Source organism: Triticum dicoccoides, chromosome 1B, assembly GCF_002162155.2.
Source record: "Triticum dicoccoides isolate Atlit2015 ecotype Zavitan chromosome 1B, WEW_v2.0, whole genome shotgun sequence".
NCBI lineage: Eukaryota > Viridiplantae > Streptophyta > Magnoliopsida > Poales > Poaceae > Triticum > Triticum dicoccoides.
In genome coordinates, this window is record NC_041381.1 from 137,596,739 (window position 1) to 137,612,087 (window position 15,349).

Genomic DNA, 15,349 nt, shown 5'->3' on the forward strand with positions numbered 1-15,349 from the left:
ACCAGAGTCGACTAGAAATATTTTCTGTTGTTCATGTATAGTAACTGTCAACTGAAATGCCTTACTATGAGCAGATCTTCCTTCAGCTGCTTCTGATATGGCCATTAAATTGACTTCATCATCCTTGTATGATCCCAGTTCCTCTGAAGATGTGCATTGGAAGAACTCCACCATTTCCTACACCACATGAAGGGACACTGTTTGTTTGCACTGATGATCTCGGCTCCATTTTTCTCCACACATAAAGCACAGGTCCTTGGCCTTACGGTAAGATCTTAGAGCCTCCCACTTATCTTCCCCCATTTTCTTTTTTTGTACATCTGAACTATTGCGCCTGTCGTCGGTGGTTTTGCTAGCCACTGGCTTAGTAGTGGACACTGGGTGTGAAAATTGTTGACGCCTGTTCGATTGATGATACTGAGGAGTCGAGCTGGTTAGGGATTCATGCAACAACGCTAATTCATAAGCAGCATCCAAATCTGTCGGCTGTTGTAGTGCCACCAAAACTCTGACAGAAGGATTCAGACCATCGATGAACTTGGTGACATAGTGCACTGATTCAGGTACCGCTTCGTATGCAGACAATTGATCATAGAACTCAGCAAATTGCTCCACATAATCCTCCACTAAACCCGTCTGAGCAATGCTGTAGAACTTGCGCACCAGCGCCTGATGCTGGTTGTGCCGAAATCTGCACTGTAGTAACCTGCAGAAATCCTCCCACGGCGCATTTGGCACTCTACGCTGAACCGATTCCAACCATCGTGTTGCTGGCCCTTCGAACAAGGTAGACGTAAATTGGACCCAGAGTTGCCATGGTGTACCGCTCATGCTAAAGTAATATTGACATCTTGTTTGCCAGAGCCTCGGATTTGAACCATCGAAACGGGGTAGGTCGATGCGAGGGCCAAAACCATATGAATTCGAATTTTCTCATTGCAAATATGTTAACCGCGAACTGAGTACGGAGCTCTGATCTGGTCTCGTACCTCTGGCCGGTGGCCGAACATAAGGGACATGATCCTTTCCCTTGGCTGAAGTAGCTCTGCGGCTGCCCTCCGGTGCCGCGTCTACGTTGTTGTACGCACCTTGCTCCGCCTGCGAAGGCCGTCCAGTAGGAGTCGTCATCGGAGCGGCAGGCGGTCGATCCAGGCCGGCGCAGAGCTCTTCCATGTCCACACCGATCGACATCTTGAGGTCGTCGATGCGCATCGTCAGATCCCCCATGATGGAGCGCATCGACTTCGTTGTCTCTTCATCCTGTCGCTTGAATCGGGCGTCGAGGGATTCCGCTAGGTCGGCCTTGAGGAATTCATACACCGCCTTCATCGCTGGTGATAAGCTCTCCATCACTTCCCGGTGGCGTCTCGCCGCAAATCTCGTCGCGTGCGGGTGATGGAGGGGAACTGGCGGTGCCAGGATCTAGGGCTCTGATGCCAATTGTAAGCACGAACTAGAATCTCTCTCGAGTAGCTATAGATTGATCGGAATTCAAATGTTCATGAGAGTTCAACGAGAGGGGAGGAGATTACAGCCAATCCTTACAAGCCAACTATCCTATCCATTCCGGCCGAAGCCGCCAGCCACCTGTTACAGAACCACTACAGCAATATATAAGTAATGACTAGCGGGCCCATTCCGGGCCGCGCAATCTCGCTGGAGCCTGGGCTCTCCTCTTGGGCCTGGCCTGCTCTGCGCTTGTCGGATTCTCCTGTAGTGGTTCCTGTCTTGCCGTCTCCTATAGCGATTCAGCTATTGTCGCTGTAGTATCTTCAGTGCCACTGACAGGGTTGGCGTAGTGGGAGTCGCGTGGGGCATCAGATGCCTCGTCTGGTCAGGCACGCGAGCGTAGGGTGGAGGCGCGGTGGTGATGCGGTGGCGCTGGTGGCTGGATGGATGGACGGTGTGTGTTGGTGGTGGCGTGGAGCGGGATTAGTGTTGGTGGATGCTGGTGATGGCGCGGTGGCGTGCCGCCATGCCGGCCTGGCCGCAGCGGCGACCAGTGGTGGAGAAGGTGGGGTGAGGGAGATGGAGATATGCTAGGCCCGATTTGGGAATGGATCACCACTAGGGATTTTGATCCCCCCCCCTGATCTGCCACTTTTACTCTTTGTCCCTTCTCTTCTCAACTTTCTACACAAGAAGATCCTCCCACTTCTTTATCTAGCCCCCTGGTTACTTCTTTTCATCTCACACAGGTCTCTTCTCTTCTCTTCTCTTCTTCACTCTTCCCGATAGCCGCATAGACGGAATCTTGACGATTATTAGTGCCTTTGCGCACATTTCTGCACAATTGACCATAGACTAGTAAATGATCTTTTTGTTATTATCATTCAAATATGCAACAGTTCATAGCAAGAATTGATGGTCAGATCACAATATATGGTATATTTGAGTGCCAAATTATATAAGTGAAATGTGCTTATCAAGTTCCCTCACACTAGAATCTTTACTTGTCCTCAAGTAAAGGCATATGACACGAACTCGATGGTGAATAGAAAACTGGCCAGAGAATGCCAAGTGAAGTAGATCTCTAAACAGTGCATGCTTTGGACTTAGCTAGTGAAAATTAATGGTTAGGAGTGCTTCAAAGCGGTAGGATACTAGTAGACTTGACCATTTTAAACTTTTACAATGATAAAAGAAGATCAACTAGTTCAAATGATGATTGTGCCAAAGGTTCCTAAAGAGAGCATGACCCCGAGAACAAAAAGAACATAAACTTGTGATCAGATCACTTATTTACAGAAATAAAGCAATGATACTATTTTATCGATCTCACCAAAGGAACATACCACCGATCCCGAGAACATGGTATACACCCGGCTCGACTAATTATTAGTTTTTTTGTTTGTCTCCCCAAAGGAACATACCACCGATCCAGAGAACATGGTATACACCTGGTTCGACAATTACATTTTTATTATTAATTACTGCCCAAGCTAACCCGATTTCACATGCCACCGATCCAGGGAACATGACATGCTACTGTAGGTAGTCAGACTTATTTATTCATTATTACTTATCTTAAATGAACAACGCATAAGCACAAAAAACAGGAATCATCACTTCTCCATGTCTGGTTCACATGCTACCGATCCAGGGAACATAGCATACTAGTCTATAGTGGTGAAGTGATTGCTCTCAATAGGAACACAATAGGCACAAACTCAGCATCTAACACTTAATGATCTAAGTGTATCAAGGTAAAAGCAGAAAATGATTAGGTTCACTAGTGCACTAGGGATTTGAGCACTCCAAACTAATAGCTTTCACTACTTTCAGCAGAGCAAATAGGGTGTAGATCACTAGTTTACAAGGCATTCAACAATCAGTTCGCATATTCTCATCAAGCACCATATGTCAAAGGTGAAATTCAGTGGGACAACATTTAAGAAATGGCACAAGCAACCCAAATAGCAATTCAATTCAGCAAGCAGCAATGGATGATGATTCCAAAATGGGTCATGAAACAGCTCACCGGGCTTTGATGATGTAGCACTTGCTCAATCACTCTCTAAACTGCACCTATTCTCCTTTTGCTTCTCTATCCTCATGGAGTCTCCAACTTCACTCTTCATATGTGCCCTTGCTTCTCCTCATCACCATGCCATGGGTCCACCTGGGTCCCAAGGGATGTCACCTCGAACCTGGTTAGCATGAAGTGAACGGTGCAGAAGCAAAAACCTGAAAGAACACTCCACAAAAGTGACAATGCAAGTGGTAGGGATAATACCCTCCAAGTCATCAGTCGAGTATCCAATTACATAAGCATAGCTATAAAGCACATGTTTAGGATGGTAGAAATTAGTAAGGTCAACACTCACATGAGGATGACATTTATCATTAAGCTCAAGACTAGCATGGGAATGATATGTTTCATTAAGCATAGGACTAGCACGAGGAAAGTAACTATGATCATCACAAATGAGAGTAATGCCACTAACAGGGTATATATCAATGATCGAGTGTAAGTACAATGGGGGTTTTACGCCCAAACTGTGAGTGTCGTGTTCTCCATAGGGACTAGGCCATCAGTGATGTCTAGTACACAACCTTCTTCTTGTAGACGTTGTTGGGCCTGCAAGTGCACAGGTTTGTAGGATAGTAGCAAATTTCCCTCAAGTGGATGGCCTAAGGTTTGTCAATCCATGGAAGGCGTAGGATGAAGATGGTCTCTCTCAAGCAACCCTGCAACCAAATAACAAAGAGTCTCTTGTGTCCCCAACACACCCAATACAATGATAAATCGTATAGGTGCACTAGTTCGGCGAAGAGATGGTGATACAAGTGCAATATGGATGTAGATATAGGTTTTTGTAATCTGAAAATATAAAAACAGCAAGGTAACTAATGATAAAAGTGAGCGTAAACGGTATTGCAATGGTAGGAAACAAGGCATAGGGTTCATACTTTCACTAGTGCAAGTTCTCTCAACAATAATAACATACTTGGATCATATAACTCTCCCTCAACATGCAACGAAGAGTCACTCGAAAGCCACTAATAGCGGAGAACAAACGAAGAGATTATGGTAGGGTACGAAACCACCTCAAAGTTATTCTTTCGGATCAATCTATTCAATAGTTCGTACTAGAATAACACCTTAAGACACAAATCAACCAAAACCCTAATGTCACCTAGATACTCCATTGTCACCTCAAGTATCTGTGGGCATGATTATATGATATGCATCACACAATCTCAGATCCATCTATTCAACCAACACAAAGTACTTCAAAGAGTGCCCCAAAGTTTCTACCGGAGAATCAAGATGAAAACATGTGCTAACCCCTATGCATAGGTTCATGGGCGGAACCCGCAAGTTGATCACCAAAACATACATCAAGTGGCACGTGATATCCCATTGTCACCACAGATAAGCACGGCAAGACATACATCAAGTGTTCTCAAATCATTAAAGACTCAATCCGATAAGATAACTTCAAGAGAAAAACTCAATTCATCACAAGAGAGTAGAGGGGGAGAAACATCATAAGATCCAACTATAGCAAAGCTCGCGATACATCAAGATCGTGCCATAGAGAGAACACAAGAGAGAGAGAGATCAAACACATAGCTACTGGTACATACCCTCAGCCCCGAGGGTGAACTACTCCCTACTCGTCATGGATAGTGCCGGTATGATGAAGATGGCCACCGGTGATGGGTTCCCCCTCCGGCAGGGTGCCAGAACGGGCTCCCGAGATGTTTTTGGTGGCTACAGAGGCTTGCGGCAGCGGAACTCCCGATCTATCTTCGTCTTCGATGTTTTTAGGGTACGTGGACTTATATAGGCGAAAGAAGTCGGTCGGGGGAGCCTCAAGGGGCCCAGGAGATAGGGGCACGCCCTCCTATCTCATGGCTTCCTCGAGCCTTCCCTGGCTTGAACTCCAAGTCTCCCGGATCATATCCTTTCCAAAAATCATGCTCCCGAAGGTTTCATTCCGTTTGGACTCAGTTTGACATTCCTTTTCTTCGAAATACTGAAACAGGCAATAAAACAGCAATATGGGTTGGGCCTCCGGTTAGTAGGTTAGTCCCAAAAATGATATAAATGTGTAAAATAAAGCCCATAAACATCCAAAAGGGGTAATATAATAGCATGGAACAATCAAAAATTATAGATACGTTGGAGACGTATCAAGCATCCCCAAGCTTAATTCCTGCTTGTCCTCGAGTAGGTAAATGATAAAAACAGAATTTTTGATGTGGAATGCTACCTAGCATAATTCTTAATGTAATTTTCTTTATTGTGGCATGAATGTTCAGATCCAAATGATTCAAGATAAAAGCTTATAAAACATAAAAATAATAATGCTTCGAAGCGTACTAACAAATAATCTTGTCCTATCAAAATAGCATAGTGAAAGAAAGCTTATCCCTACAAAATCATATAGTTAGGCCATGCTTCATTTTCATTACACAAAATACTCCCATCATGCACAACCCCGGTTTCAGCCAAGCAATTGGTTCATACTTTTTAACGCGCTTCAGCTTTTTCAACTCTTACGCAATACATGAGCGCAAGCCATGGACATAGCACTATGGTGGTATATAGTGGTGGTTGTGAGGACAAAAAGGGAGAAGATAGTCTCACATCAAGTAGGCGTATTAACGGGCTATGGAGATGCCCATCAATAGATATCAATGTGAGTGAGTAGGGATTGCCATGCAACGGATGTAGTAGAGCTATAAATGTATGAAAGCTCAACAAAAGAAACTAAGTGGGTGTGCATCCAACTTGCTTGCTCACGAAGACCTAGGGCATTTTGAGGAAGCCCATCATTGGAATATACAAGCCAAGTTCTATAATGAAAAATTCCCACTTAGTATATGAAAGTGACAATATAGGAGACTCTCTATCATGAAGATCATGGTGCTACTTTGAAGCACAAGTGTGGAAAAAGATATAGTAGCATTGTCCCTTCTCTCTTTTCTCTCATTTTTTTCTTTTCTCTCTTTTTTCTCCTTTGGCCTTTCCTTTTTTTTTATTTTTGGCCTTTCTCTTTTTTTTTCTTTTTTTTTCTTTTTAAAGTCCGAAGTCTCATCCCGACTTGTGGGGGAATCATAGTCTTCATCATCCTTTCCTCACTGAGACAATGCTCTAATAATGAAGATCATCACAATTTTATTGATTTACAACTCAAGAATTACAACTCAAAGCTAGAACAAGAAATGACTATATGAATGCCTCCGGCGGTGTACCGGGATATGCAATGAATCAAGAGCGACATGTATGAAAATTATGAAGGTGGCCTTGCCACAAATACGATGTCAACTACATGATCATGCAAAGAGCAATATGACAATGATGAAGTGTGTCATAATAAACGGAACGGTGGAAAGTTGCACGGCAATATATCTCGGAATGGCTAGGGAAATGCCATAATAGTAGGTATGGTGGCTGTTTTGAGGAAGATAAATAATGGGTGCATGATACCGGCGAAAGTTGCACGGTATAATAGAGGCTAGCAAAGTGGAAGGGTGAGTGTGCGTATATCCATGGACTCACATTAGTCATAAAGAACTCATATACTTATTGCAAAAGTCTACTTGACCTCGAAGCAAAGTACTACTACGCATGCTCCTAGGGGAAGGGTTGGTAGGAGTTAACCATCATGCGATCCCGACCTCCACTCATAAGGAAGACAATTAAAAGAGCACCTCATACAACAAATTTGTCAAACAACTTTTACCATACGTGCATGCTACGGGACTTGCCAACTTCAACACAAGTATTTCTCAATTTCATAATTACTCACTAGCATGACTCTAACATTACTACCTCTATATCTCAAAACAATTATCAAGCATCAAATTGATCCTAGTGTTTTATGCACTTTCTATGATAGTTTTTATTATACCCAACTTGGATGCTCATCATTCTAGGACCAATTTTATAACCATAGAAAATACCATGCTGTTCTAAAAGACTCTCAAAATAATATAAGTGAAGCCTGAGAGACTAGCAATTTCTTCAAAATTAAGCCACCGCCGTGCTCTAAAAGATATAAGTGAAGCACTAGAGCAAAAACTATCAATCTCAAAAGATATAAGTGAAGCACATAGAGTATTCTAGCAAATTCTAATCAAGTTGGCTTCTCCCAAAAGGTGTGTACAGCAAGGATGATTGTGGTAAACTAAAAAGAAAAGACTAATATAATACACGACACTCCAAGCAAAACACATATCATGTGGCGAATAAAAATATAGCTCCAAGTAAAGTTACCAATGAACGAAGACGAAAGGGGGGATGCCTTCCCGGGGCATCCCCAAGCTTAGGTTTTTGGCTATTCATGAATATCTTGGGGTGCCATGGGCATCCCCCAAGCTTAGGCTTTTGCCACTCCTTATTCCATAGTCCATCAAATCTTTACCCAAAACTTGAAAACTTCACAACACAAAACTCAACAGGAAATCTCATAAGCTCCGTTAGTGAAAGCAAACAAAACCACCACATAAGGTACTGTAATGAACTCATTCTTTATTTATATTGGTGTTTAACCTATTGTATTCCAAGTTCTCTATGGTTTATACCACTTAATACTAGCCATAGATGAATCAAAATAAGCAAACAACACAAGAAAAACAGAATCTGTCAAAAATAGAACAGTCTGTAGTAATCTGTATCAAACGTATACTTCTGGAACTCCAAAAATCCTACTCCCTCCGTTCCAAATTACTCGTTGCTGAAATGGATGTATCTAAAACTAAAATACATCTAGATACATCCATTCGTGCGACAAGTAATTCGGAACAGAGGGAGTACCAAATTAGGAAGTCCTAAGAAATTTGTGTAACAATCCAGAGAAAAAAGAATAATATCAGAAGCACGTTTCTGTGAATTAACAAAACTAATTTACTGGGTGCAAAAGTTTCTGATTCTCAGCAGGATCAACACAACTATCACCGTAAGCTATCCTAAAGGTCTTACTTGGTACTTTATTGAAAGAAAAGCTATAAAACATGATTACTACAATAGCATAATCATGTGGACACACAAAAACAGTAAGGGTAAATATTGGGTTGTCTCCCAGCAAGCGCTTTTCTTTAATGCCTTTCTAGCTAGGCATGATGATGACAATGATGCTCACATAAAAGATAAGAATTGAGATATAACGGGGGCATCATGAGGAATATGACTAGCACATTTAAGTCTAACCCACTTCCTATGCATAGGGCTTTTGTGAGCAAACAACTTATGGGAACAATAATCAACTAGCATAGGAAGGTAAAACAAGCATAGCTTCAAGATTTTCAACACATAGAGAGGAAACTTGACATTATTGCAATTCCTACAAACATATATTCCTCCCTCATAATAATATTCAGTAGCATCATGAATTAATTCAACAATATAACCAGCACCTAAAGCATTCTTTTCATGATCTACAAGCATAGAAAATTTACTATTCTCTACATAAGCAAAATTCTTCTCATTCGGAATAGTGGGAGTATCATAAGAGACTTGAACACTGAAAATTGTTTCCACATTAAAAGGGTAATGTTCAGAAAAAGGGTAATAATAATCATGACAAGTTGTATAAATATAATCATCACTACTTTTTATAGCATAAGTTTCATCACAATAATCATGATAAGTAGCAACTTCGTTCTCATCATAATCGATTGAAACCTCTTCCAAGGTAGTGGAGTCATCACTAAATAAAGTTGACACTCTTCCAAATCCACTTTAATATTCATCACAATAAGATTCGACATCCTCCAAAACAGTGGGATAACTACTTCCTAAAGTTGAGACTCTTCCAAACCCACTTTCATCAATATAATCATCATAGGTAAGAGGCATGCTATCATCATAACAACTTTGCATATCAAAACTTGGGAGGCTAAAAATATCATCTTCATTAAACATAGCATCCCCAAGCTTGGGACAAACATTAATTTCAGCAAATATATTCTCAAATATTTCATCCTTTTCAAACATAGCTTCCCCAAGCTTGGGCCTTTTCGTATCATAAGCATAATCACTCTCATCATTAAAAATATGGATAGCACCAATAGTATAGCAATTATCATCATCACAATGAGTAGTAGGAGCAACATCATTTGGAAGGGATACCATTCTACCTTTGTTGCTCCTTCTTTTCTTTTTCTTCTTCACATTATGTGTGGGTTCAACCTTCCTCTTTGAGCTCCTTATTGACGAGATTGGTTGAATAGAAAGCTCCTCCTTGTTACCTGATTAATCATAAGAAATAATAGGAGGAGATTGGGAAGTCTCTTCCCTTTCATTAGTATTCTCTTCATCTTCTAATTGCTTTCTTTTCTTTAGGTGATTGGCAATATAAGGATTTTCAATGCAATTCACCGCACAAAACAAATAAATCTCCTCTAAATCAATATCAAGGAAATACTCAAGATTAAATTTTGGAATAAGCTTACTTGCACGTTTCAATTCTTCATAACCCAAAAGCAAACTAAGTTCATTGTAATGAGCAAGGGAGATCAAATCATCACAATTTTTGGACACGATTCGATCATGAAACAATTTGCATTGGAGATGTAAATGATCACGTTCATTGCAAAGTTCACAACGGTAAAGATACCTTAAATTCTCAGCACTCTTGTCTAGCCTTTCTTGCAACCCTTTAGTTTCTAAATACTTATGCCTCTTGCAATATCTATTTTCTCTATTTGGTGTGTCCATGCAAACCTAATGCTCTCCACAAAAATCGACATGCTTATAGGAGACATTTTCATCACAACTAGTGCAATCATCATTAGTAGTATGGATATTCAATGAGTTCATACTAACAACATTGCAATCATGATCATCATTAAAAGATTTAGTATCAAACATTATATAGATTTCTTCTTCTAGCACTTGAGCACAATTTTCCTTTTCATCATACTCGCGAAAGATATTAAAAAGACGAAGCGTATGAGACAAACTCAACTCCATTTTTTTTGTAGTTTTCTTTTATAAACTAAACTAGTGATAAAACAAGAAACAAAAAGATTCTATTGCAAGATCTAAAGATATACCTTCAAGCACTCACCTCCCCGGCAACGATGCCAGAAAAGAGCTTGCTGTCTACTACACAACCTTCTTCTTGTAGACGCTGTTGGGCCTGCAAGTGCACAGGTTTATAGGACAGTAGCAAATCTCCCTCAGGTTTATCAATCCATGGGAGGCGTAGGATGAAGATGGTCTCTCTCAAGAAACCCTGCAACCAAATAACAAAGAGTCTCTTGTGTCCCCAACACACCCAATACAATGGTAAATTTTATAGGTGCACTAGTTCGGCGAAGAGATGGTGATACAAGTGCAATATGGATGGTAGATATAAGTTTTTGTAATCTGAAAATATAAAAACAGCAAGGTAACTAATGATAAAAGTGAGCGTAAACGGTATTGCAATGGTAGGAAACAAGGCATAGGGTTCATACTTTCACTAGTGCAAGTTCTCTCTACAATAATAACATACTTGGATCATATAAGTATCCCTCAACATGCAACGAAGAGTCACTTGAAAGCCACTAATAGCGGAGAACAAACGAAGAGATTATGGTAGGGTACGAAACCACCTCAAAGTTATTCTTTCGGATCAATCTATTCAATAGTTTGTACTAGAATAACACCTTAAGACACAAATCAACCAAAACCCTAATGTCACCTAGATACTCCATTGTCACCTCAAGTATCTGTGGGCATGATTATACGATATGCATCACACAATCTCAGGTTCATCTATTCAGCCAACACAAAGTACTTCAAAGAGTGCCCCAAAGTTTCTACTAGAGAGTCAAGACGAAAACGTGTACCAACCCCTATGCATAGGTTCATGGGCGGAACCCGCAAGTTGATCACCAAAACATACATCAAGTGGCACGTGATATCCCATTGTCACCACAGATAAGCACGGCAAGACATACATCAAGTGTTCTCAAATCATTAAAGACTCAATCCGATAAGATAACTTCAAGAGGAAAACTCAATTCATCACAAGAGAGTAGAGGGGGAGAAACATCATAAGATCCAACTATAATAGCAAAGCTCGCGATACATCAAGATCGTGCCATAGAGAGAACACGAGAGAGAGAGAGAGATCAAACACATAGCTACTCGTACATACCCTTAGCCCCGAGGGTGAACTACTCCCTCCTCATCATGGATAGCGCAGGGATGATGAAGATGGCCACCGCTGATGGGTTCCCCCTCCGCCAGGGTGCCGGAACGGGCTCCCAAGAGGTTTTTGGTGGCTACAGAGGCTTGCGGCGGCGGAACTCCCGATCTATCTTCGTCTTTGATGTTTTTAGGGTACGTGGACTTATATAGGCGAAAGAAGTCGGTCGGGGGAGCCTCGAGGGGCCCAGGAGATAGGGGCGCGTCCAGGGGGGTGGGCGCGCCCTCCTATCTCCTCGCTTCCTCGAGCCTTTCCTGGCTTGAACTCCAAGTCTCCCGGATCATATCCTTTCCAAAAATCACGCTCCTGAAGGTTTCATTCCGTTTGGACTCCATTTGATATTCCTTTTCTTCGAAATACTGAAACAGGAAATAAAACAGCAATATGGGTTGGGCCTCCGGTTAGTAGGTTAGTCCCAAAAATGATATAAATGTGTAAAATAAAGCCCATAAACATCCAAAAGGGGTAATATAATAGCATGGAACAATCAAAAATTATAGATACGTTGGAGACGTATGAATCAGCGACTACGCTCGGCTAAAGCTAGGTGACACTATATTGGGAGATGGAAACATCAAATAAACCGAAACTATCAATGATTGTCACAAAAGAAAATGCAAAATAGCATAGGGAGATTCAGATTTTACTCACTGTCTTTTTGGTATTTTGTTTTATTTGAGAAAGTGAACAAAAGGGTAGAAACAATACTATGACAGATAGAAATATATCACAACACAAACATGTCTATTCTCGCATGAACATAGTTAACACAAGGACTACAGAACACACATCACACATATGCGAACAGGGGAGTTACATGACATGATTCTAGTGCTCATAAATCAACAAAATGAGTAGTACTAAACAATCACAAGTCAAGAAACAAACATGTAGGGGATCACACACAGATACTAGAAGATTACTATATCACAGAGCATATCACACATACTAAATATTGTCCAAACAGCTAGACAGTAACTAGTTAGAGCACATAATAAAATGCACTATATTTTACAAGTACGAAACTAAACAATTGTCAGGTTGCAAGCTCTTATCAGATCTGAATATTACATGTACTAAACATCTCTAGGGATTTTGATCCCCTCCCTGATCTGCCACTTTTACTCTTTGGCCCTTCTCTTCTCAACTTTCTACACAATAAGATCCTCCCACTTCTTTATCTAGCCCCCTGGTTACTCCTTTTCATCTCACACGGGTCTCTTCTTCTTATCTTCTCTTCTTCACTCTTCTCGATAGCCGCATAGACGGAATCTTGACGATTATTAGTGCATTTGTGCACATTTATGCAAAATAGACCATAGACTAGTAAATGATCTTTTTTGTGATTAGCATTCAAATATGCAACAGTTAACAAGAATTGGTGGTTAGATCACAATATATGGTATATTTGAGTGCCAAATTATATCAGTGAAATGTGCTTATCAAAGGTATACACAAGAGGGGAGAATTCTGGCAGCTGGAAATCTGGACGTGAAAAAGCTACGTCACGCTACCTATTCTGCACAACTCCAAATGAGCTGAAACTTTACAAGGATTTTTTATGAAATAAATAAGAAAGACTGGAGCAAATAAGTACCGGAGGGGGCCACCCTGGTGAGCACAAGACACCAGGGCGCGCCTGGGCCCCCAGGCGCGCCCTGGTGGGTTGTGCTCATCCAAGCCCACCTCCGGTGCCCCCCTTCTGGTACATAAGTCATTTTGACCTAGAAAAAATAATGAGAGGACTTTTGGGATGAAGCGCCGCCGTCTCGAGGCAGAACCTGGGCAGGAGCACCCTTGCCCTCCGGCGGAGCGATTTCGCCGAGGGAACTTCCCTCCCGGAGGGGGAAATCATCGTCATCACCATCACCAACAATTGTCCCATCTTGGGGAGGGCTATCTTCATCAACGTCTTCAACAACACCAACTCCTCTCAAACCCTAGTTCATCTCTTGTGTTCAATCTTCGTATCAGAACTATAGATTGGTGCTTCTGGGTGACTAGTAGTGTTGAGTACATCTTGTAGTTGATTACTATACGGTTATTTGGTGGAAGATTATATGTTTAGATACATCATGCTATTTAATATCCCTCTGATCTTGAGCATGTTTATCATTTGTGAGTAGTTACTTTTGTTCTTGAGGTCACGGGAGAAATCATGTTGCAAGTAATCATGTGAACTTGATATGTGTTCGATATTTTGATGATATGTATGTTGTGATTCCCCTATTGGTGTCATGTGAACGTCGACTACATGGCACTTCAACATATTTTGGCCTAAGGGAATGCATTGTGGAGTAGTTATTAGATGATGGGTTGCGAGAGTGACAGAAGCTTAAACCCTAGTTTTTGCACTATTCCGTAAGGGACCGATTGGATCCAAAAGTTTAATGCTATGGTTAGAATTTATTCTTAATACTTTTCTCGTAGTTGCGGATGCTTGCGAGGGGGTTAATCATAAGTAGGAGGTTTGTTAAAGTAAGAACAACACCTAAGCACCGGTCCACCCACATACCAAATTATCAAAGTAGCAAACACGAATCGAACCAACATGGTGAAAGTGACTAGATGAAATTCCCGTGTACCCTCAAGAACACTTTGCTTATCATAAGAGACCGTTTTGGCCTGTCCTTTGCCTCAAAAGGATTGGGCTACCTTATTGTACTCTTGTTACTACTACCGTTACTTGCTCGTTACAAATTATCTTGCTACCAAACTACTCTGCTACTTACAATTTCAGTACTTGCAGACATTACCTTGCTGAAAACCACTTGTCATTTCCTTCTGCTCCTCGTTGGGTTCGACACTCTTACTTATCGAAAAGGCTACAATTGACCCCATATACTTGTGGGTCATCACCAAGCGAAGATATAGCTGTGATGGGGTGGTGACATTCAATGGAAAGATTGGTACTTGGCATTTGTCGAGAAGAGTGAGGCTGTTAGAATGAGTTAAAACAGAGTATGGGGGACTAAGAACTAAAATCAGTGAAAGTGACAAAATGTCTATAAAGATTATCTCATCAACAAAGTGATCCCTGCGATTCAAGATAAGTGGTCCAACGAAGATGACGGAACAAACATCTTCATCCAACAGGATAATGCCAAACCACATGTCCTTCCTAATGATGAAGGTTTTCGAGAAGTTGTGGCACAAATTGACCTGGACATTCGATTGTTACAATAACAGCCTAGAGTTTAATGTTTTAGGCCTTATCTCTACAACTTTCTCTAGTCCCTGACCGACTGCAAATCACCTAGAAATGTCTACAGAGATTATCTCCACTCCCTAAGGAATTGACAGGGGAATTTCAATAACAATTTCTATAACTAGCATTTTTTAGTCACATTTGTTGCTCTGAATACACAAATTTTACAAGATTTGTGTATGAACTAGCAATGTTTGTTGCTCTGAATAACTAGCAATAACAATTAACAAAATGTTGTTGCCCTGAATGATACCAACATGAACAATGGAGTACAGTAACATGAAGGTTAGCCAAGCGATATGCTAATCAAGTTAACAATGGAGTAATAACATGAACAATGGAATACATAAATGGTTAATGTCCATAAATTTTGTCAGATGACCAAAGAGCACTCTCCTTATATATGCTCCAAGTTGTAGCACCCTCTTCAAGCAATTGCATTGAAATTAATATTTGGTTTCTTTAGAAGATAAATGCAAATGAATGT